The sequence below is a fragment of the Phoxinus phoxinus genome (assembly GCF_949152265.1).
Source record: "Phoxinus phoxinus genome assembly, chromosome: 21".
Classification (NCBI taxonomy): Eukaryota; Metazoa; Chordata; class Actinopteri; order Cypriniformes; family Leuciscidae; genus Phoxinus; species Phoxinus phoxinus.
Window position 1 is genome coordinate 4,101,682 of NC_136896.1, and position 25,965 is coordinate 4,127,646.

At 37.1% G+C, this 25,965-nt stretch overlaps 1 protein-coding gene across 2 annotated transcripts in view; it reads left to right on the forward strand.

The window, feature by feature from the left end:
• ptprea (protein tyrosine phosphatase receptor type Ea) overlaps positions 1-25,965 on the forward strand; it is a 76,678-nt gene that overhangs the window by 15,035 nt on the left and 35,678 nt on the right. For both annotated transcript variants that reach the window (XM_079594924.1, XM_079594921.1), the window contains exon 2: positions 22,567-22,889. The gene's annotated coding sequence lies outside the window, so the exon portion shown is untranslated. The remainder of the gene's footprint in view (positions 1-22,566; positions 22,890-25,965) is intronic.

Here is a 25,965-nt window from a genome sequence, read left to right on the forward strand (position 1 = left end):
CTGCTCTCAGTAGAATTCACTTACAGCAACATTCAACTTGTGACCTTTTGAAGCGCGATGGATTTGAAATGATTTTTTGTCATCTCGGCACAGGCCGGTAGATCAGTCTGCCCTGGGGAGTGGAAGCGGTGGACGTTCCTTCGGCCCCGTATACACACATAATAACAGCTCTGCAGTGTGTCACTGTTTGTTTACATCCGGAATATGAAGCAGGAAAAGAGTGTGGTCCAGAAAGGGTGGTTCCATGCCTACTATCCCATTACATCCGAGTCTGTTTCTTATAACGAACAAACCAAAGGGCAAGAACTCAGATAAGAGCGCCATCCGCCTCCTGACCGGGTCATCAGAAGATAACGCCTTTCAAAAGTGATTGAGTGCTGTGTTGTGTTGTTTTGTGCAATATAATACTGTATGTCTTGTTGTTTTGTTTCGTATTGCTGGAGTCCCGTCATGCCCTGCCTTGGTAAATGACTTACAGATATTGCAATTAACCGAAATGACATTTCACTGTTGTGTGCTAAATAGATTTCCTTTAACAGCCCTTAAATTGAATTTAAAGACGCTGATGTGAAACCACTTGAACTTCATTTTTAATTAATCATGACATGACGTTATTTGACTGTGGCACAACAATGAAATGTTTGTAGGGTACTGTGGCATTGATTGCGCAAAGCTTTGGTGGATGACTGTAAAAATATATGACACAATTACTCTGTTGCGAAACCTAGTGAGCTCTACGCTGCTTTGTAAGGCCGCATCCGTGACTGATTTGTAAATGAATGTATAAGAATGTATTGTTTAGACCTCAAATATGTGATTTATATATAAATATAGCATCTATTTGAAAAGTTGTAAGAACAGCTTTATCGCTGCTGGCTCTTGATATTATACATAATTAGTTTTGGGTATATCAAACGGACAATCTTTGATCTTATTAATCTATTACTTGTTTCAGGGGAAATCTGGGCAAAGTTAAGTTTCATAACCTTATATTTTTATTTAATTAACTTAAACCTGTACTTACTAGAGCGCTGCTTTTGTACTTCTGACTTAATTGTTTGCTAGTACCTTGGTTTTGAAGTCACAGTTCAAACTGAACAAACTTTGACTCTGTCTTTAAAGAAAAATACCTGTCAATAATGCTGCACTCACTTTGCACTGCAGTTTATGGTGATGTTGTAAAAAAGGAAAGAGATTTGAAAATATTTGAGCAAAAGGTAAATTTTTGCACTATTCAATGGGATAGTTCACCCAGAAATGGTTTAATGTTGGTAATCAAACTGTTGACAGCATCCATTGACTTCAAAGTAGTAGGAAAAAAATGGAAAAGTCAATGGCTTCCGTCAACTGTCTGGCTACCAACATTCTTTAAAATTCCTTCTTTTGTGTTCAACAGAAGAAAGAAACTCATACAGGTTTAGATTAATTTGAGGGTGAGTAATAATGCCAAAATGTTCATATTTGGGTGAACTATCCCTTTCATTTTATTGCTCTCCTTCAGTGACGTCTGTGAAGTTAAACGGAGACTTGCTTGCTGTCAGAATGAATTTTTATGCAAAAAGGAAATACTCTCAAAATATTTCTAACATTTACAGGTAAAACCGTAAGATGTAAGGGCCGAGAAAAAAACACACTTGCAGCAACACACGCATCTGACAGGTCAAGCCACTTCAAACTGTATGCTTATGAAGGAGTTTTTTCAAAGCAATTAAAGCTACAATATGTAATTTTTTTCACCGCTAGGGTTCACTAACCTCTTACAATAACAAAGGCGTAGGTTGATGATGCATACACATTAAGCAGAATTATGTATCTTGTCGTCAAGCTGATTGATCTAATAATGTTTATGGATGAGTGAATACATTGATGTTTTTAACATGACTGTGGTGTTAAGCAAGGCACGATTGCTAATGAGAGATTGCTAGCTGAATTACTAGTTACTCTCACAGGTCTGTTTATTTGACGAATTAAACGTGTGAGGTAACGCAGCGTTGACACTAAACTGCATTTGAGTGTGTTGAAAGTTATAATGTTATTATATGTGTTAGTTTGTTGGCTGTATGAGACTAGCAGTAAGCTAGATCAACATTAGAATAACATACAGATCATATTCTAACATTGCATCATGTTGAGCTATTTAACATTGATTCGTTTTATGTACATTTGCTCACCATAAGAGAGGCGTCTCTGTCAAGTCGAAGTTTGTCACGGACGCTTGCTCTCGGCATCTCGAAAACGCCACGCTGATATTGATCATCGTTTAGGTTCTCTTTTTGTCAAAAAGTCTGCTTGCCATGGTCCATAATGTTTGAACGAAACAACAGCGTGAGCGTGCCACTAGACGTAACGCTGTTGTCCACGTCTGTCGCCATGGTTACTCTGGCAGTACGAGCGGAAACATGGGATAAAGTGTATATTACGTCATTAACAGGAGACAAGTGAACACGGAGTCAGGGTCGGCCCATTATTTAAAATTGGAATTTCTCTGAAATTAAAAATCTTGGATAAGTGATTTTGGGATATTTTATTGCAAAATTCTTACATATTGTACCTTTAATATATGTGCACTGTACCAAATGTTTTTGAACAAATGAAAATGTGCACCGTTACACCCCTAATAAATAGATAGATGGATATATAGATAGTTCTGAAACGAGTGATTGAGTCTGTCTGTTTTCAGGTCAGTGTTGTGAGAAAAATTGCATTACTTTCCATTGTTGACATTTGAAACACAAAACATGTAGAAACAGATTAAGGCAAGGTTTGGCTTTTTTAAGTCATTTGAATGTCCTTTTTGTAATGTATTATATACGTGTGTGTGTGTGAACTGAGCCATAACGCGGAACTGAAACACCATTATTAAACTCTTTTTGAATGCCCAGGATTTACAAAAGCCACGGCAAACCCAGAGTTGCTTTTTTTTCTGATTAACAAATAATGATCAAATGGCAGAGATGAGAAATTATGAAACCAGCACAGATTTAATTGCATCTTGTGTTTCAGGGTGTGCGAACAGAAAGGCTGATGGCTGTAACAGTGTGTTCTATATAATGATCTGTTTCCTGCTCTCTCAGATTAATGCTGGGAGGAGAGAATGCAATTAAAATGCCCTACTAATGAAACCTGTTCTTGCAGAATTCAACCGATTTTAATTGGCCTTGCTCATGCAGTGCTGATAAGAAATGTAGATTTTCCTCTCACAAAATAAGTTTGAAATGAAGGCTGCGCATTGTCACATTGTTAAATGAGTTGATGGATGGATGTATGGATAAGCAGAGAGATAGAATGATAAGGAATATAGCAATATATCCATGTTTATTGAAAAAAAGAAGAGTCCCAGTGCTTACGTTAGGTTTGTTTCTGAATGGGAAATGCCATGCACAGCACGGTACGTATTTACTTCATTCTGTCTCAAAGGAATATTTTGCCTGCTGGCAATGCAACACACTGTAACAATGCTTTATCAGCCTTAATTCAGGCTAAAATTGTGCTTTGTAATGAAGAGAAATAGCATTAGACTGACTTTACCTGCCCCGGACCAAGGCAATGTGCGTTTGTCACTCTTTTATAGTTATGCACTTGGGTTTTATTGCTGTATAATTTCCCTCTTAAACATATTTTACATTCTCTTTATTCTAGCCAAGCCATTTACAGAAGAAACCTATACTATTTTAATATTTTATTTTAGTCTTTTTCTTGAATATCCGCCTCATATCATGGAGTATCATTATGTTTACATGCTTTGCTTTAGTATATGGCTTTCCGTTATCACAATTAACCAAATGACTTATTGTGTGCTTTTCGGATTCCCTTTTATATCCTTACCTTGAATTAAAGAAAAGATGTCAATGCCATTGTAAAACCACTTATTTAAGAAGTTAATTCGAAATTAATCTCAGCATGCCTTTATTTGAGTCTCATGCTTGTGTTTACAGAACATTGGAATAAAAGAGCTCAGTTACTTCACTTCCTTTGTTTACATTTTAACGGAAGACCTCCTGATTGGCTATTGTCGATCGTAATGTCATAATCCACAGAATTCCATGTGATTTGGTAGGATTGGATGCATAAATGACCTCTCTGTGTTCAGCCCGCATCTCCTCTAATCTCTGTTGATTCTGTGGGGAATGAATGAGAGCTCTATTGTTTCTGACTGCTCCTGTCAGAGCGGAGCAACAGAACTCATCATTGTTTCTGCCACTTTCCTGTAGCTGTCGTCAGAGCTGGCTCTGGATTTCCATAATCCCACTGCTGAATTAATGAACGCCTAATCCATTTCTGCCCCGCACATGAGAGAGAAGGAGACCGCTGTGTTTTTTCTTAGCGTTCTTGATGTAGGAGAGCTGACAGTTCATTGGGAGTCAGTCACTGGGAATATAATGTGGTCTGACCTGACTTATTCCACTGGGAATCAGACTTCCAGGCTTTCATTTCAATTTGTATGATGTTTCCATCTGTGAATTCTGCAGGCATCAGAAACATGAATTCCCTGTGTTTAGTGCTCAGGGTTTAGGGGATGCCCTGTGAATCCTGAGAGTCTCTTTGCTGCCGGTCTCTGTTTGCAGTTATATGGCTGTTGTCTGGGGCAACAGGCACGACGCACGAGACTGAAGTGAAGTAGAGTTGCATGTTTGCACTGCATGATCTTTCTCTCACACACATGGCCATGTTGGCCTGCTTTTATGTAGCAGCCATAAATGTATATGGCCTACATAATGTTTTTTTGTTGTTGTTGTTGCTAAGCTGTCTGGGCATGTGGTGAATTTCTCAAAGCCTGTCAAAAATATTGGCCATTTTTCACTTAAAGGACAAGTTCGATATTTTACACTTAAAGCCCTGTTTTCAGATCGTTTCTGATGAAGTAGAACGGTTAAGATTGAAATTTGGACACATGCCGCTGGCCCGAGAATTTCCGGTTTCTGTGGTAATCTGAAAACAGGGCTTTAAGTGTAAAATACCGAACTTGTCCTTTAAATATCCCACAACCAACATTTCCAACATTGATAATCAATCAGCATATTAGAATTATCTCTGAAGGATCATGTGACACTAAAGACTGGAGTAATGGCTGATGAAAATTCAGCTTTACATCACAGAAATAAATAAAAATTTGAAGTACATTAAAATAGAAAACAATTATTTTAAACTGTAATAATATTTCACAATATTATTTTTAAATCAAATTAATTGAGGCTTGATGAGCATGAGACTTCTTCCAAACTTTTGATCAGTACTGCATATCTTGCATTAACTTAGTTATTATTATTTTTTTATGCTTATTGTGCACATGTAGCCCTAAATCTTTATTCAATAAATAAACAAATACATAAATTACTTATTGTAAAGCTTGTGTTAGGGCTTTTAATTGTATTGCATGATATAGGCTTATTTTATAAATAAACAAACTGACTGGCCTTGTATTTAAACAGTTATTATATAGTATATATATACTATATATATACTATATAATAACTGTATAAATACATATATTATATAGTAATACAAATTTTGGGACAACACAATTAAAAAAAAAAAACCTTAAATATATTTGCAAAAAAAATGTAATCATATTTACCTTTTGATATTTTGAAAGTTGACCGAAACACATTTTTGTGAAATTCTCAATGTTTTTGCATTAATGTGGATGTGTTTACAGCTTGCTTAAGTAAATCTAGTTGCATCAGTTCTTCGCTATATTATAATCATGAAGTCTAAACCTGTTTAAAAGAGAGAGAGAGAGAATTCTGATCACACATGCAAATTGCTTTCTTAGGATTATCCAGTAAAACATTCCCGCTCAAGAAATCCCAGTGCTTCAGTGTGCTTGCAGTAGCTCTCAGGGTTTACTAGAGATGATGCAAATGTGAAATGCAATGAAATCAGCCGAACACCTCGAGCATATAATAAACATGCAGACGAGCTGCTGAAGAATGCTATTACCTCATGTTTCGATTGACTGCGTGCATTAGCATGCGGGGTTGCTTCACTGAACACAGGCTAGATTTCACATCACGCTTTATCAACTAGATCAGATAAAGTTCTTGCAGGATCCGATGGAGGAAGTGTGTTTCCAGGATGAAGGAAATCTGAACAAAACAAAAACAAACCGCAACTGAAGATAAACATTTGTCCGCTTTGAGATTCCAAAATCGGGCTGATCGAGGACATGACAGAGCAAACAACAAATGTTTTGGATTAAATCGCTGCAAAATTATATAAAACGGGCCATCAGAATTTTGTTTTTCTTTGCTTCTCTGTGAAATGCTAAGGGAAAGCATCAATATATTTTGTATTGTTAATGTTTTTTTTTTTTGTTTGTTTGTTTTTTTTGCCTGTCAGATTATACAAACGGGAAAACACCCATTGGCTGTATCGAAGGAGTACTGAAGTGGTTAAAATAAGATATTAGAGGACCATAATTACGGTCTGACATTTGTGTTGCTATGCTGCGAGCGAATACGTCTGGGTCAGGACCCGTGTAGAGTAGGTTGTACAGGTCTGTTCCCAGGGGAAACGGTCTCCATGCCAACCAGCTGACCACGAGATTACCGCTGAATAATCACAGACCCCGGATCAGATCAGACGAGGCGATGGAGAGGTGTGAGCAAGCAGAGAGAGAGAGAGAGAGAGATGATAAAGAGATGCAAACATGAACGTGGATGGTTGTGACGGGGTGTGTTTGTAGAGGCATGTGTGCACATGCATACTTTGTCCTAGCGTACACCCTTGAGGAACACCCTTTTAAGGACATATGCCAAGGGAACATGTGAGAACTCCCACATTTAAAGGAATAGCTCCGCTAAAAATGAAAGTTGCCATTATTTATTGATCCTCATGCTTTTACTTTAATTTTCTACTAGTGTCAGTATTATGTACACACTTCCCGGCTCCCCCAAAAAAGAGTTGCTTTTTGGATTTAAATAGGCAAATGTCTATGACTGAATCATTATTGCAGTGGTTATTATTTTTCTAGGATGTTAAATGTTTGGGGACAGTTTTTCTAACCCTAACTGATTGAGTGTGTACCAGATCTTGACCAAAAATGTATGCACCTCTTGATGGAAATAACATCACAAAATTTACTTCCATCAAGAGGTGCCTCAATTTTTGGTCAAGATCTTGTATTGACGATGCAAGAGTCCAGCACTCTGTAAAGTCTCGTCCAGCACATCCCAAAGACTTTCAGTGGATTTAAGGTCTGGACTCATAAGTGCAAATTCATGTGTGAAAATGATTCTTCATACTCCTCCCAACCATTCTTTCACAATTTGAGCCTGATGAGTCTTGACTTTGTCATGCTGGAATGTGTCATGGTTGTTTAAGAAATGAAAAGCTACACACTCCATCATTTAGGGTTAGAAGAACTGATAGAAACATAATAATCACTGCAATAAAGATCCAATCATACTTTAATCCAAACAGCGTTGTTGTTTGTTGTTTTTTTAACCTGTTTTTTTGTTGTGTTTGTTAATATTTGTAATCAGTTTTAATTGTAATATTAGTTTATTTATATAAAATAAATATTTCTGTATATCTCAGTAAATAACAAGCAATAATGATGAGAGCGAGTACATTATTTATTTTTCATAATTTGTCCAGAATGTTTTTCATTTTTGGTGAACTGTTCCTTTAATAGACACTGTTCTCAGTTCTGGTAGTTCATCTTTTTGCTACGGTGAGCTTCAAGGCTGCAGTGTCTCGTGTTTTTGGCAGGTTGAATTCACTCCTCTGCTTTTCTGGCAGATAACACTTCCAGCTGCACCGGGAAAGACAGTTTTGTTTTTTTTATATAAAGAAAAAAAAAAACATTCAATCAGTTTGCCACAGCACCTTGGTAGTGTTTTTTATGGTGTAACTTTAGATTTGTATAAATGTATATCAATTGCACACAGCTCAAATTTTGACTATTTTAATTTGTTCATTGAGGTTCATTTATACTGTAAAAAAGAAACAAATATATATGCAGAAAAACTATTTTTCAACCCTCATTCGACCCTCTGTCTGTTTTTAAGACGCGACTGGTCAGGGCCACTGTTATGATTGGCTAACGTCATTGCATAGGAAACTGTATCAACACCCACTCGCTTTTGCACACAAGTAAGTGTTTTGAAAACATTATCCGTCATTTACAGACAAAGCATTATGAAATAATTTACTTACGGTTTGTGATGCAGCTGCTGTCAGATCCAATACAGTCGCTGCTTCATCTTTCAACAAAAGATTCTTTGTGAACTCTCCATTCATTTTATACTGTAATGATATAAAATGCTCCGAACAAACATATAATCCTCCGACGTGGTCCGGGACGCCATTAAAATAAACCCTCCACTTGTTTCCGACACTGGGATCCTTCTGAAGTCTGTACAGAGACTCAAACGAGCCGTTTAAAGCGTCTTTCACTCTTCCATTTGTCCTGTTGTTGACAGACTCAAGCGCGTGGAGTAAGTCAGAAACTGAACGTGCTTCGGTATACTGTATTCAGTGTAGACGGCATCACTGATTATAATGAGTTCTATATTTGCTTTTGACTTAAGCGCCCTTTATCGTAGTAGGCGGGGCCTATGATGCGATGATGAATAACGTTTATCGATGTCTTGCTCTGGAGGCAGTCATATGCAAATGTGTTTGCCCGTGTGACGTCACAAATCCAACAATATCAAAACAAGCTGTTTTTGGAGTTTGATTAAATAAACGCTTGGTTTATAAAAAGAAGCAGGGCGTTTTAAGCTATGAAATTTTCTGGATGTTTTAATGGTTCAAAGATCTCTTGTGTCAAAAGATCAAGGCAAATTTGATTTCTTATGTCCCCTTTTAAATATTGACAGTTTTTGGGGATGAACTAGTTGTTCTAAAACTTTGCATTTACAGTTACTCATTCAAGCGTGTTTTTGTATTTGTGTGTTTCATAAATGCCTTGCAGTAAATCATCACATGGTCACTCAATCATCATAGGGTCCAGAAATGGCTGTGGAAACCTTACAGGTTGTCGAGTCTTTGACATGTGATTATGTGTAAGGCACGGCTAGTATTATCTCTGAGAGCTTTAGAGGACTCGCCGATATTTGAGTGAACCGATATTCGGAGAAGGAAAATGACCCACGTTCTAGTCCGTTTTTGTTTTGCTTCTTGATTAATTAGTTTTTGCCGTTTAATGCAAGTGTTCAAATTTAAATTAGAGAAGTTTTCTTAGTGCAGCTAACTTTACATTATCTTCTAGATTTGACCACAAATGCTAGCTTGCTCACAGGAAGGGATGTCATTAGTCTCTTTTCCTTCCGTTTTTGAGCTCGGGGATGTTCTGAGTCAGCTTTAAACAATGACTCGTGTGAAAGATGATGGTCTGAGAAAAGGCTTTCACTCCTCCTGTAAGGGTTGAAGGTGTAGGTTGTAGTGTCGAGGACTACAATTTTAACCCTCAGACTATCTGGTCCATAACCAACTGTCCACAGTCTTTACTGTACCTACTGTACTATCTGTCATAGAACCTCACGTGACTGATTTGAATTGAAACACTCTACTTAAAGTTCACTCACATGAAGCTTCAAACACGCACATGCTGTGTCCAAAATCAAATACTTCCCAAAAGAGTAGTATGTCCAAATACAAGTAATCAAAAAACAGTAGGCGAAAAGTCCCCATGACTATTTCTGGCGAGATTCTAAAGTGTACATGCAATGCAATACAATACAATACAATACAGTGTTTACTTATATAGCACATTTAAAAACAACCAATGTTGTTTTACTTTGCATTGCAAGCATGCATTTTATGCCATACATTTGTTTAGGTCGCCCACTAGATTTTATAAGTTATTATGATTCTTGCAGGCTGATAAAATGCTCTACAGGGTTGCACTATACAGTTGGTAATTCAGAAATCCTGATAAGGAAGTGCACTTCAGAGTGAAATCGGCTTACGGGTTTGTGGTTTACAAACGGCAAGCGTTTCTGATGAGGTGTCTGAACAGCAGCTGCGGGTTCCTGCTTTTATCAGGCATCGTTTCTTGTTGGTTCCTGTCCCCATTATCTAACATGCTATCTATAGCTTCTGCTATTTATTTTACGTGCCGCACAACTTGAAACAATAACGATGCTTAATATCAAATCTGCTGGATGTTGTCTGAGAGTCGGCAGCGTGTTGAGTCGCAGCGGCTGTTAACACTCGCATGCAAAATATGTGAAGCTTATTACTAAATGAAGCATATGCTGAACATTGCTAGTGGCACGCCGGCTTCACTGTGTGTGTGTGTGTGTGTGTTTGTAATAACCACAGTCCCCAGGAGATCACGCAGCACTACTCTAAATGCAGCAATTAAAGCATCTGTTTGCTTTTAAGCATCTTAGTGGCCGTTGGAAGGCTTTGAGGTGCCTTTGTGTCTCCGATCTGAGACGGTATCCATGTGAAAATGTCCCTGCCACCCATTATTCCCTGCTTTCTTTTTAGTCCATCAGTCCTGTTTTTCCTTTTCAAAGACTGACTCAGTTTCCTTTATGCTATTCATTCCATTCATCATTGTTTTCATCGCTGTCAAAACAAGATCCGATTGTGAAGTGGAGGCCTGCAGATCAAGTCTTACTCTCAAAGAAATGCAACGATGAGAGAAATAAACTCTGTGTCCTGCTTATGATGGCGATATGCCAGTAATGGTAAGCATTTTTTTTTGTGCTAGTAAAGAAACAGAAAGTGATTTATGGATGGAGAGAGAGACTGTGTGTCACAGAATGCCTCTGTTATGAGTGCTCGATTTGCTCCAGTTTTAAACTTACTCTCATTATCTTCAACACATCACAATGGTTGATAAATCGACTGGTCATTTAACAGCCAACTACTGGAGTTAATTAGCAGATACTTTATTTACTTTCCTTTACTACATTTACTATAGTTTTGTTCCTTGTGATCATGGAGAACCTTGCAATATTAGGGAGTGGCTATACAATTTTTGAAGTCATAAATTAATACATTTAATAATTAATTTTAGTTATTTAAAACATTTCTATAGTGAAAGTACAATTTTATTTTACATTTATTAATTTTTTTTTATGCTTTCTATTTATTTATTTATTATATTCCGTCCGTCCGTCCGTCCATCCATCGTTTTTTTTTTTTTGTATGCATGGAAAGCAGATCATGAAATTTTGAGACTAATGTTAAAAATATTTTCACTTTGCCAGCGGTTGTTTATTATCTCATAGTGTCTGGCTGTCTCTTGGATCATCTCATTATTACACCTGTGCACTTCTCCATCAGAAAGAAGGTTTTGTTTGTGTTTTTGCTCAGCCTGGTTTCCATTATTGCAACCATCCTGACGACATTTAGGTTCCTAGTAAATATCATTTAATCAAAATAAAAACTGTCACAGTATTTGTTTCTCATATCCACCACCCTCTCTTTATCTTTTTGCAGTGCTATCACGTGTCGAGGTCTTCTGTTTTTAGCTTCTGCTCACCACATTAAAGTTCTGTGTAGTCTGTAGAAGAATATTAGAGGTTTTCCTAATACAGTAAACATGTTTCTGAATGAAATCACTGTGTTTTAAATAGCTTAGACAATAAGTTGCAAAGGGCAGTTTGCTACAGCAATTGTTGCACATTTCCGTATGCATACTTTCAACACACTGGCTAAGCATTCACATTTAATTTTTGCACATGTTGTATAGTGTATTTCTGGCTAAAGTGTTAAACTTAAGCGTTGCATTTTTGGTACTAGTGACCGCGTATCAACACATTTAACCATGCTAGCATTGTGGCTGCAACGTTTGCATGGGCAAGAACAATATTTTTTTCTTTTTGAAAAAAAATCATTATATCGCAACAATATATGTGCAGCTGTATCTGGTTGACGGAGCTTTTCATGTCAGCAGAATTACACAGCATCAGGTTTGTTGTCTAATAACAGCATCTAAAGTGTTCAGAGTAAAAAACACACACACACACACACACACTTGATAACAGTAGATCTTCCACTTAAAGTTCTGAGGAAGCTCAGTCGCAGTATGTGCATGTTTTCGAGTGCAGATAAAACCCTGCAGCCGGAGTGTGTTTGACATGACTGAACAGGATTGACTGACAAACGCAGAGAATCGAGAGGAGGATCAGAGTGTTGTGTGGAAGGAAAAGAGAAACCACCAGAGGTTTTTTTGTGTTTTCCGGTTCTGTGGTCTATGACTAATACAAAAGCTTTAGACTTGTATCACATGCACACGAAAGTAGCATATGTTTATTTTGGTGACCGATTACAGTATTCACACTGTCCGTGAGAGTGGAGCTGTACTGCGTTATAGATATGAACAGACATGAAGCAAATATAAAATAATGGACTGAACTTAAAGTGGAGTGAATATACTTTCTTTTAAATTAATGAATCCAGATGATTTACGCTTCAGTTTGGGGTTTACATAGCATGTAGATGCAAATGTGGTTTCAATTTTCAAGTAAATTATATTTTGTGACAGTAAAGTTTTTCACAACTCCTTAAGGTCCACTCCTGATTGCTATTTTACAATTTATAGCTGAAATGCTCAGTGTAGTAACCTAGCTATTACTTTATTTAGAAAATATATATTTTATTTAAGTATATTTATTTATATACTGATATTATAGTATTTGTTAATAACATGAATGAGCTTTTATTTAATATTTTAAGTTTTCATTTGTTTAAGTTTTAGTAATGTTTTATGTGCTTTTTATATATATATATATATATATTTTTAAGTTTAATTTACTTTTATTTACGTTTGTTTTACTTCAGCTTAAAGGGTAACTAAACCCCTGGTCAGAGCCTGACTCCACCCACTGGCAATATTTGAAAAATGCTGGAAAAGTGGGCAGACCCCAACGGACGAACCGAGGGCGGGGCTGAGCGCGTGATTGACAGACCCGCAGTGACGCAGTGATTGACAGCTGCTGTCAGACTCGCTAAGATAGAGAGTGACTGGAGTGACGAAAGTAGCTTTGCAACAGAGCGGTCATTTGAAGTCGAGGACTTTTCTCCCCCACCTTCCCCTGAAGTGGACAAATTGTCTGTGGTCACAGAGCTAAAACCATATCAATTCGAGCCGCGAGCTCAAACTGCGGTGTCGCATCGCATTAACTCCCGCATCGCGATTGGCATCCGACGATGCTAGCGTAGCAGCCGCGCTAGAGAGAATGGGTCCAGTATCTGAGTGGATTATTATTACTATTGACCTCCGTTAAGCATATTTTGCCGCTATGTGAAAAAAAATATCCAGCAAAACGCGCCGGCGGTTGTGGAGTCCATGCAGGAAGAGCAGCGTTTGGCACACAAGTGCATGTAAACACTGGCGCTTATTTCCAAGTCTGGGGGAAAGTTATGCAGTCCAGCAGTGCTGTTGCTACCGGCAACACTACACCTATACCAGCCTTACCACTGTACTAAACACAGACAAAACTAATGCAAAAAATCTACACTATTCTAACTGATGCAATACTATGCTACTAACTAACTATGCTTCTAACAACACTAACAACTATGCTAAATAACTACCTAGGCTACACGAAATAATCTAAATAACTATATAAATGCTATGCTAACTAGATGCTAAAATACGCTATCCTGATCGTTTTCAATACTCGTAATTCCAATTTCCAACTCCTGACTCGCTACAGTGGTGTTGACGGAAGCAGATGCTTTTATACCAGGGGCTGCCAAGGGGGGCGTGGCAGAGTAGCGTCACAGAGTACCCTACGTCAGAGAGTACCCCTACTTCAGGAGATTCCGTTTAACCTGAAGAGGGCAGCACTCAGACGTTTTTACACCATATATTTGAAAATTAAAACACTTTATACTCAAATGTTAAAAAAAGTACTCGAATCAATGACCAGCATTTATGAAGCTCCATTCTTACAGATCATTAACTAAAAAAAGTTGGTTTAGTGTTTAGTTACCCTTTAAATGCATGTTATTTGAGCTTAATTATGTAAAAAAAAATAAGTATAATAATTTTTTTAAGTTTTTAGTTTTTCATATAAAATTATATTTTATTTTATTGCAGCCTTATTACAATTAACAAAAAATGTTTTGGGTAGTTTCAGTTTTAGTTAATTATAACAACACTGCTGTATTTTGTTCATAAGCATATCATCATATCCTAATCGGCTGGAAAATGTTATCCCGAGTCATTTGGCTTGTCAGAAATTGATAGTTGTTCTAGTTTTTTTTATTTTACATCTTACATTGCAGTGTAAACCATGCGTTAGTTTAAAAAAAATTCTGACCAGTTGGTTTCATTTACACACCAAGCCAATTTTATTTACATGTGCTGTTTGGCCAAGGTTCATTTTGGCCCCTGTGTTTGTGAAAAGGAGTGCGAGTGCATTTTTGTTTGTGTGCTTCCCTTCGCAAATGAATCACAGGTGACAGGTGTGTGTGTTCTCTCACAATTTGCCAAGGATATCTATTTTTAGCTTCAGCTAAAATACAAGACTGTGTTCGGCAGAAGGCAGGAGGCAGAGCGCAGGTGATTAATGAGACCCTGTGGTTTTACCGCCCTCACCTCAGTTACTCTCTCACACACTGCAGCAAAGCCTTGGCAAGCACTCTGTACTATTAAAGGGACAGTTCACTCATAACTGAATCATCTTTTACTCACTCTCACGTCATGCCAAACCTGTATGACGATCATTCTACCTTTCACACAACATTTTATTTTATTTTATTTTATTTTATTTTATAATTTTTCTGGAAAGAACATCTCAATAAAAAAATAGTGAGACTAATGTTAAAAATACCTTCACTTTGCCCGAGGTTGTTTACTATCTCACAGCGTAAGTTTCTTCCAGAAAGTAAATTGGAGCATCTCATTATTACACCTGTGCACTTCTCCATCAGAAAGACTCCATTGCTGCAATCGTCATGACGACTTTTAGGTTCCTAGTAAAGATCATTAATCAAAATAAAACCTGTCACAGTATTCAACAGAAAAAAAAGAAAGAAAGTCATACAGGTTTGATTTTTTGGGTGAACCATTCCTTAAATCAGAAAACATCCTGGCTTTCAGAACAGATGTGGGATGCTCTCTCAAAGAGTGATGCTCTGACTCAGAGGTTGGACCGTGACCAGAGTCCAAACCCCCCACGCGGCCCGGGCTAGCCCAGGTGCAGTGGACACAATGCAGGCCTTTCTTCCACTGGGGCCGTTTATGTGCAGCACGACCAACCAGCGTCTGAGAGGAAGAGAGCAGAGGAAGAGCGCGCTGGCTGGTAAACGAGGGACAGGAAGTGAGCAGAAGGAGAAGTGTTCAGGGACTCGGAGTGCATTGCAGGATTGACCGGCTATAGATGGATGTGTCTTCTGAAGGCTTTTTAAATCAGTGGTCTACTAACAGACTTTTCTTTGACCGCAGCGATGTAGGGCCAACACTTTCTGCCAGTGCCAGGTGAAAAAGAAAGTTGAACAGATATTGCACTTGTATTTTGGATTATTTATTGAATACAAATATTATTAATAAAACAGATTTTTTTTATTATTATTATTTATTATAATATTGTTTAATATTTATTATAAGTTCTAGTTGGACTTTTATTAAGATGTTGTATTGAATTGCATAGAAAATAATAAAAAAATATGTAAAATAAATTACATACACGCAGATCATATATATATATATTTAAAATATTATTAGTTAGCAGGGTAGTTTTTTAGGTATTGTGTTTGATTAAAGTATGTAGAATATCATGCAGAATAAGGCATTCATATGTGCTAAACAGCCAATATCCTAGTAATATGCATGCTAATAAGCAATAAGTTAATAGTGAGAATTGTTACCCTATATATCATTATTTTTCTTCAGTCTTCCATAATGAAGTTGCGATTGGACTTTGTTTTCTTGATTGTTTTGTTTAGTCTTAAAGGCTTTAGATGCAGCCATCTTCTCTCACAGAGATCCAGTGTTGCCGAAGATCATTTCTCTGTCACATAATATTCACTAATACCCTCATCTTCCTCCTGATGGCCGGCAGAATCCCGGCTCTGTCTGTCCTGCTGTCTTCCTTCTGTGATACATGATCAGAACACAGCCGTATCATCAACACACGCTGTGGCCCACAGATATGCTTTAATAACCTGATATTTCACTGCAGGAAACAGATGCCCACTCAGGGACGCAGACACACACCAGGAAAATAAAACACAGTTAAGTGGAAAGAAAACAGTGATTGGGTGTTACCCAGAGAGAGAGGGTTTTCTATTGGACATTAGCTTATCTTGATCTGTGGTTCAGTGCTTGTTTATTCATGGTTTGTGGTAATTTGGTAATCAGATATGCAGATATGCAAAGTGGGAAATCAAGGTTATTAATGATTGAAGTTTTGCCCTCATTTATGCCAGTTAAAATCAGGGCACTGAATCCAGGCCGCCATTCGTTTCTCTGAGCCAGGAAATGACACGCGATTAGAAGCGATATTTCGAGCGCTCCCAATAGGGAAGTGATGAAGCACGTGTTGGCATCTTCCTGTCTGCTGCACTGGTACTGAAGACGGTTTGATTCGCTACAGTTTCTCTTACACTATCCGAATAAGTTGGCAGAACTCAAAACATTTAAGGCAATCAATTTTTTTAAGTTTAAGTAAGCAGAACTAGCAGATTTTTGTTTTGTACTTAAACATTTCAAGTTAATAACAATTCAAATGTATGAGTACAATAATTCATATAATTAACTTAAAACTTTCATATAATCTCAATGTGAACACTTTTATTAGTATAAACTTAGTTAGTTTTAACAAGCTAATCTGCTAACATTTCTTGGCTAACATATTAGCAATAGTATGTTATATAGGCCTAGAAGCACTTGCTGTATGAGTGCAACAATAAAGATATGATTTGCTCTCAAATCAAGCGAATGCACTTTTCGACTTATCACCATGATGGTAACTATCCTAAAACCAACATTAACAGAAATTCTTCCAAATTAGCATAACAAAACATTAATCACTACTAAATCTCCCACTTAACATTAATCTTGCACAAAAAAACAACATTATATTACACTTAGCATTTACTCTACTTTTCGAGTGCCATCGGCAAAGCATGCTGGGAAATAGACATCCCAGCCGTTTCAGTGAAACTTACGTTAGTCTAAATTAAAATAAATAATTTCTTAAAACTCAAAACAATGAAACAGTTCAGTTTACTCAAAATATATCAGTTTTGTGAACTTGAAAGCAAAATAAAGTGCTAAATACTCATAAAAGTTAATCTGACTGAACTAATTACTTTAATTTAAGTTTGTCCTATTCTAAACAATTAAGTATTTTGAGCGTTAGGGTTTACATTGAAGCTGTTTATACTGTCCACGGCCAATCATTTTGACTCGTGGGTCGATTTCTACAAGCAAATATCTTGTGTACAGTAATGCACAAACTATATTAAATAGGGCAAGTGTTCTGGAGCGCTTAAAAACAGAAATGGTTTCCAAACCTTCATGACTTTCCTACATCTGTGGAGCACCTAAGGATTTTTTTGATAGAATATTTACTGCTTTTTATGATTTTTTTTTTTTAAGCCACTTTAAAATAGCCACTACTCCCCATCTGCCTTTGTTTCACAGAAACCAGCATCTCATTTTGGAAAAGAATATCTCTTGGAAATTAAAAGCAGAAATGCAGCTTCTATTTGTGCTGAATTCCTCTGTACAAAAATGTGCAATTTGAGCTCTAAAGTGCTGATGAGGGACCAATATTCGAGTTCGAGGGACTTTTAGTTATGACATGTTCTTGACACGTTTTTGCTATTATCTGTAATGCAACATGTAAGTCCAATTAAAGTCATCTAAATATGATATTGTCATACATATCATAATCATATACGTTGTGAAATGCTTCTTATGAGGAAATTGGCCTTTATTGTGTTTTAAGTTTTAGTAAAACTTTCAAGTGAACTTCTTTTCTTTGTTAGTTGATTAAAGGCAAAAGCTAAATTATCTAAATAATTGTTGCATTAACCACCCAAATAGTTGATTTAATAGTTCTAATAATCATTACATTAGTCGATTATTAAGAACATCTAGTTGAGTTTGCTCATGAAGGTTAGTAAGTGATTTTCTAGTCATACTAGTCTCAACATGCAGGGCCGTTTTCAGGGAAACAACCAGGAATTATTGAATTAAAAACATGAATAATTGCTCTTCAGCTCTTGTGAATGGGTGAGTCGCATAAGGAGCGGCTATTGATAAATCCATCCTGAATCACTGCTAAACCCAAATGTGCGGGTCATGCACATTACATGACTAAACTTTCATTCAAAGAGGCTTTGTTGAGTATTTACAGGACCGTTGCTGTAATCCTGGTTAATTGTAGCTGCTCTTTGCTCAGATATATTGCATGTTAATGGAGGTTTTAAATATAAACCCTGATCTCCAGTGTTAGAAGACTGTCTACTGGCAGAACAAACGCTGCTAATTAGTGTGATTCTTGCCCACACACACACACACACACACACACACACACACACACACACACACACACACACACACACACACACACATCCAGATATATGTAAGTGAAACTGCCTTGGTTCGTGTATTTTTCATCTTTTTCTGACATGCCGCATTCGTTCAGGATGTTTAGCGTCTCAGGAGAGGCTAAAGGTGATTGGATGAGACGGGACACAGAGCTGTGTGGGTCTCAGCAGTATTACACATTCATGAAAATGCAGCTCAAATGGCCTTTGCACATTTAATAGCTGTTCAAATCTTTCTTTTCTGACTGTATAATTTATTAGTAGTGCTTGCTAAGGAAGGAATCACTATTATTATTGCTCATACTTTGCATCGGGGATTTGAACAAACCCCTGACCCATCACCTGTGGTGCATGACTCGTGTGTTATGTTGAATTGCGGTGTGCTGTTATTGTTCAGAGCTTTCTTATGTTTGTAGGATATTCGCACGGCTCTTTTTTTCATGCAATTTAATGCTTTTTTTTTTGTGGTCTCTTTTTTTCCACATCTCATTTTGGAAAAATATCTCTGAAATGAAAAGCAGAAATGCAACTTACGTTTTTGCTGAAGTACTTGCATTTAATTCCAAAAAATGAGCAATTTGAGCTTTAAAGTAATTTCGATGAGGAACCACTTTTCTAGGCCGATGAACTTTGAATGCATTTGATGCATTATTGTGCTGGGTTTATTCTATAAAACATGTGAATGAAGCTGGCTACTTCCAGACGATCAGCTCTGGTCATTCAGGATGCTTCTGTGGTGCGTTCAGCGCTGTGTTGCTGTGATATGCAGAGAACGGAAGCCTGTCATCATGTAACTGAAGCTGAGATCGCTGTGGAGAGCATCAGATGTGACCCGCTGGAGGAGAGCAGGGTTTATTCTCTACTCATCAAGCGAGTTCACGGGCAGGCCATCGCCCGTCTGAGATCGGCTCCTTTCATCTGCTCTTTAAAGGTTACACAGACATTTTTCTGCTCACCAGGGACAACAGAAACACACAGAGAGGCACAGAGACGTGCGATTATTGATGTTACGCCTCGTACATTTCCATGGAGATTTTTTGGAAGCATTATATTAGTACTGCCTGTTTGAGTCATAAAAAGAAAAGATGTTGATCGGCCAATAACTGCTCACACTTACCTGGTTAACAAGGTTAATATTTGTTTTATATATTTTTTGTATATATTTTTTGTGTAAAATGTTATATTTTTTGTATTATATTAATATTACACAATAATATTTAATTAATGCTTATTACATTTTTTTTTTAAAGGACATAAAGAGACCGGTTTAACTGTTCATTTTAGTGTTATACAGCACACACACACACACACACACACACACACACACACACACACACACACTACTGATTCTTTAAGCATCGAGTGTTTCAGATCAAATTTTGATTAAAGTGATTTTACAGTGGTAACTATTCCAATCTGGTGGAAACCATGGTTATCATTGTCATTTTTGGCAAATTGTGAAATATAAATGCATGATGCATTATCCTATCATGGTAAAGTTTTTTTTATTATTCTAGTTTATTTACCATTATGGTAAAGTTGGCATGGAATTTGCTATTGTTTCGTGTTCCTTACTTTGATGTATAGCTGAGTAAATTGGCCTTTTAGAAATAATGTGGGGCGGCCCTTGTGCTGGTGTCTTTGTGAGGGTGAGGAGACGCTAATGTTTTTGATGAAAGATTACGAGAATTTCAACTTTTGATTTAATTGTCAATTTAAAGGCACTTGCATTATAAAGAGATGTGGCCACATCACCCACAATTCAGTGCGTCTGAACAAAAAACGTGGCATATGGTAACCCCACTCATGCCGGTTGCGTAGACAAGATGTTCACCAGCTTGGAGTGCACAGCGTAAACATTCATGCAGCTTTTCCCAGGTAGATAAATTGTACTTTGTCACGTCTGTCTGTTCCTCCTCCTCCTCATCGTGTCTATCAATTGTCTTTCCCTTTTTCACTCTTTATCTAAACCTTCCTCCCACTCCATTCGATCTCTCCCTCTCATTTAAATTCATGTATGGCATCCTCTGGAGGGGCAGCTGGGATTATATGACACACAGAAGCTATCTCTGCGTTCAGGCTCCGATGTGTGGCGATGCCGAGAGCCGTTTCAATTTTAAAAACGCCATCTGAATCTGATGGACTGACGGCCGTTGAATTTGAATCCAATCCTGGGTGGTGGTGGCTTGTGTTGGTGAAATATCAGGAGCTGTTAAATGTATTCACTCCCATTGCAAACGGCAACAGTGAGCTCCATATAAACGAGGCGTGAAGTCGATTTCTTGTGTAATTTGAAATGGTTGTTTAACAGGACTTGTTCATTAAGTTAAGAGGAAATGGCATTAGTGGATCTTTAGATCTTAAGACCCTCTGTTCGTTATCCCCATTATTCTCACTGTGTCAAGATTATTATTACTGTACATGACTCTGGAATACATGATTCTGATTGGTCAGTCGTGCAATTCTCCTGGCAAATATTTGTATATAATATCTCTAAACTGTATAATGGACCATTGTGTTGTCCTTGGCAACCAATTTCCTATATAGCTTCTCATATCACTTTGTGGTCTCTTTCTTCAAACATAATATAATTATTTAGCCTATTTACTGTCAGTGTCCTGGTTTTCGTTGCCCCCCCCCCCCTCCCCCCCCCCCAACCCCCCCCCCCCCCCCCCCCTATATCACATCTCACACAACTTGGTTGGACATTTGGCTTTCATTTTCTTCTTTAGACTCAAATTATTTAGTAAAAAATATAAATTTTGCATAAAATAAAAATATGAGCAGTTCAGTGTTTACTTATTTTTTTTACACTTTAATTTTCTAAAGTTGCTGTCAATTATTTATGCACATTTGTTTATTTTAATATGTGGCCATATAATACATTTATTTATTTGAATATTTAGCCATAGAGTGCATTAGTGCCCGCCCCCTTTTTCAGCGGTGCTGGTTCCGGAAGTATTTTTTTCATTCATTTTCCCCATAGGGATTTTAAAATAGTCTTTGTTAAAGAGTTATAAGCCATGAACCATGTCAAGTCAACGAGTTGAAACGTAACATTAGACACTTTGATTTGAAGCAAAGTATTTGTAAAGTTGGACAAAAATGCAAAGGTACAAAGCTGTGTACTTAATGGCTTTAGTGAGGGAAATAACTACGATCCCACGAAGCATCGAGAACAGAACAATTGACCCTTCGCAGGGAGCTTGATTGACAGGTGATCTGACCAATCATACTTCGCCATCCGCCATTTTGTCCGACTCCGACAAAGCAGTCAGGAGAGTTAGTAGATTAACATGTGAGGATTTGAACTTGAGAAGCGGAGTGTACTGACGTCTTTCCGCGGTTAAAACAACATTCCTTCTGATGTTCATTCATGTTTATTTGATGCTATAAATGAACTAGAAGGAAGAGATTCGGTTCACGAGCAGCTTTAACTGAGGCTCTACAGCGATCTGGCAGACACATTAAAGAGCCACAAAACAGTATTTATTGTTCAAATTTATTTTAATAAATGACCAAATTTGAAAGGTGAGACTTTGTCTAATATGTTTAATATCAAAAGTAACCGAAAAGTAACCTGGTCTGTCCTGTCTGTCAGCGTGTTGTCAGTGTCTCTCTGCTCCGCGATGTGTTTTTCACTGCGTGAGAACATGGTGTGTGTGTGAGAGCGGCGTAGCTTGTCGGACATAGCGAAAGTAACTAAGGGGGGCGGGTCTCTGTGAACTGTCAATTGAATTAAAAATGGAGAAATAAACTCATTTACAATATGTATAAATACAATATATTTTAAGTTTATTGCAACGTGTATATACATACAAACATTTAAGTATTTTGAGAGTGTCAATCGCGTGTTGCTTTTTTCGCCTCTCTGATGGGTGTCATTTTCTGTACAGCATCACGGGTAATGTAGTTTTTCACCAGGAATTCCTCTGTAAAAAAAAAGTGAGTTTTTACTTCCGGAACCCGACAGTTGGACTCTATAACAAGGGCCTGACCCTGTCACGGTTTATTTTGTGATAATGACTGGCTTACATAATTACCTGAACAAACATCTAACCTGTGTCTCTGTCTCTCTTGCTCTCCCTCCAGGTGTCATTGCACTGCTGCATTGAGCTCCTGGATTTCTGCTGCACCTGTTCACTTTGCGGATCTGTGGAATGGATAGATAGATAGATAGATAGATAGATAGATAGATAGATAGATAGATAGATAGATAGATAGATAGATAGATAGATAGATAGATAGATAGATAGATAGATAGATATCTCAGAGAGAGAGAGAGAGAGAGAGAGAGAGAGAGAGAGAGAGAGAGAGAGAGTATGAGGCAAAGAGCGATGTGACGTTTGGATTCCTCCTGCGCTCGCCGGCTACAATGGACGTCCGAATCATACACTGAAACCTCACTGCTCAAGGTAGGGTCAAAACATTTCCTCAGTAAACACGGCTGGAAAAAGTCAGTCAAGCTTTTGTTGTTGTTGATGTTGCAATTTTTTTTCTCTGAAGGTCAAGTTTTGTCAAGGTGTCTTGTGCCAGACTCATAATAGTTTAAATGACAAATTTCCAACCTCTCCCAGTTTTTGCTACTGTACCTTTAAGACTCATCTGGAGAGGGCCGTTTTGCTGAATACAGAATAGATATTGATGTGAATATGGTTGCTCATATGTTAATGAGCTCATGGTTGTGATGTCAGTGTGCAAGGATTTCTGAGAAAGAGGTTTTTGCAGTTTCTGGATGAGCTGAGGAGGGATTTTTGAGTTGTGAATTTTAGAGTTGAGTTTATGTTGAGATTTCTCTCATTTCAAAAGAACAAGAAAAATCCATGATATGGCCACATTCAGCGAATATCCTGCATTTAATTCAGAAGTGATTTTAGTTTAATTTTGTGACACGATGAGCTTAAATACAGTATACTCACTTCAATCTTTTTATGTTCACGCAAACACAATTTTTTTAAAGATCCAGTCTCATTCAAATAAGTCAAGCGTCGAAAGTCTGGCCTGGCGGGTTCATTTTCATTTCGTCTTTTCACACGTAATGAAAGCTGCATGTTCAGCACTCTCTGATCCTCTCAGTCTGCAGGAATATTCAAAGGATTTTTCTTGTTCTTTTTGTTTTCTCATTGTATTGCTGCTTGGCACAGCGTTTCTCATTATCAGATCTGTTACCAAACGCTCCACAGAGGCCTGAAAACATGGAGGTATTCCAGCGGGTTGTGTGCGAGCGCGCCTGTGGATAGAGCATGCGCGTGTGTGTTTGTGAGTCTGTGCATGTGTGTACTAGTATTCAGGACTTGATTAAGGAATGTGTGTAAGTGTATGTATCCTATCCAAAGGTTAAGAAGTGTTTCAGACTCGAGCAGGAAACCTGGCTGCACAGGAAAAGAAATTACTTATCAGGCGACAGATGGAGGACAGCATGTCACACACACACACACACACACACACACACACACACACACACACACACACACACACACACACACACACACACACACACACACACACACACACACACACACACACACACACACACACACACACACACAGGGCGCTTTTAATGGACACAGATCCAGATATATATAAGTTAAATGTAAAATCAATCATTTTATAAATATTAGTACAATTTAAAATAAATGTTTTCTATTTTAATATATTTTAACATCATTACTCCAGTCTTCAGTGTCACATGATCCTTCAGAAATCATTCTAATATGATGATGATGATTATTATTATTATCAATGATGTAAGCAGTGCTTCATATTTTGATTAAAAAAATACTATAAAAAAAATTATATTAATCAAAGAATAGAAAGATCAAAAAAGATTTGTAACATTATACATATCTTTGTCACTTGTGGACAGTTTAAAGCTGAAAAAAGTATTAGTTTCTTCAAAAAAATATTTCTGACCCCAAACTTTTTATGTAAATTTGTGTATATTTCTTCTGAAATGGTTTAAAGAGATGATTGCTCCAAATTAGATTCAGATTTTACAAAAATCAACATCAAATGGTTTTAAATAATTAAAAGAATCGTGTTTTCTAGTTAATTTTTAGTTTTGAATTATTTCATTACAACAAACGGTTTAAACTTATTTAGCTGTTCAGATGTTTGCTGCAGAATATTAAATCACAGTTCATTAGCCAAATACAGGTGGAACTCGAAACAATTGAATATTGTGAAAAGGTTTTCATAAGCTGCAAGCCATAATTATCAAAATTATAACAAATAAAGGCTTGAAATATCTCACTTTGCCTGTAATGAGTCTATATAAAATATTAGTTTCACCTTTTAAGTTGAATTGCTGAAATAAATGAACTTTTTGCATGATATTCAAATTTTCCGAGTTTCACCTGTAAAAGCACATTAAAATCATTGTGATTATTTACAGTGTTGGTTGATTTTATATTGTCAGCAGAATCACTGTGAATCACCCGTACATTCATGAGCTCAAGACTAACACGTTTACACTCACAAGTGCTCATCAGAAACCCTGTTTATGTGGCCCGGTCCTGTCCGCTCCAAATGCCAAGCGGAGGGTCTGAAGTGTTCATCCGTCAGACTGGAGGTTGTCCTTCTGATTGTTATCATTCATCACACTGTGATATTTACAAGAGCTTTGCTGCTCTTTTCTCTCACAGCATTAAAAAAAAAGAACATCCATGTCGTTCCAAACCTGAATGGATTTTCTTTCCTCTGTAGAGCATGAAAGCAGAGTATCCTGGCTGAACGGGGACCAAAAATTAATAAAAAAAGCACCATGAAAGTATAGTCAGTATGACCGGTGCGCTGTCTTCCTAGGCCTATGAAATCATGATGGCTTAATGTGAGGAATGAGCACAAATGTAGATCTTTATTCACTGCTCTGTTCTTTTGAATACACTCATACACTACCGAAGTCTCTTCTGCTGACCAAGGCTGCATTTGCTCGATCAAAAATATTATTGCAATTTAAAAATAACTGTTTTCTATTTGAATATCTTTTAAAATGTATATTAATTCATTCCTGTGATGCAACGCTGAATTTTCAGCATCATTACTCTTCAGTGTCACATGATCCTTTAGAAATCATTCTAATTTGATACTCAAGAAAAATGATCAATGTTGAAAACATATTTTATGGAAACTGTGGATTATCTGATGAATTGAAAGGAACATTTATTTGAAATATAAATCTTTATATTTGTATCAATTTAATGCATCCTTGCAATAAAATAATTCATTTGTTTCAAAGAAAATATGCATTGATTTCAATGATTGAATTGAATGATGATATGATTGAATTGCTCACTCAAAGCTATCATGTGACTTTGACAGGCTTGGAATATAGTGCACAAGAAGCATGGGCTACATTTGTAATACTTTTATGGTGCTTTTTTTCTAATTTTTGGAGCTTAAATATCTATATTCTTATAATTCTAAGAGCAGCGTAAACATTCTGTGAATAAGAATGTGTGTTAGTGTTTTATTAACTCGATGACTCCAGCC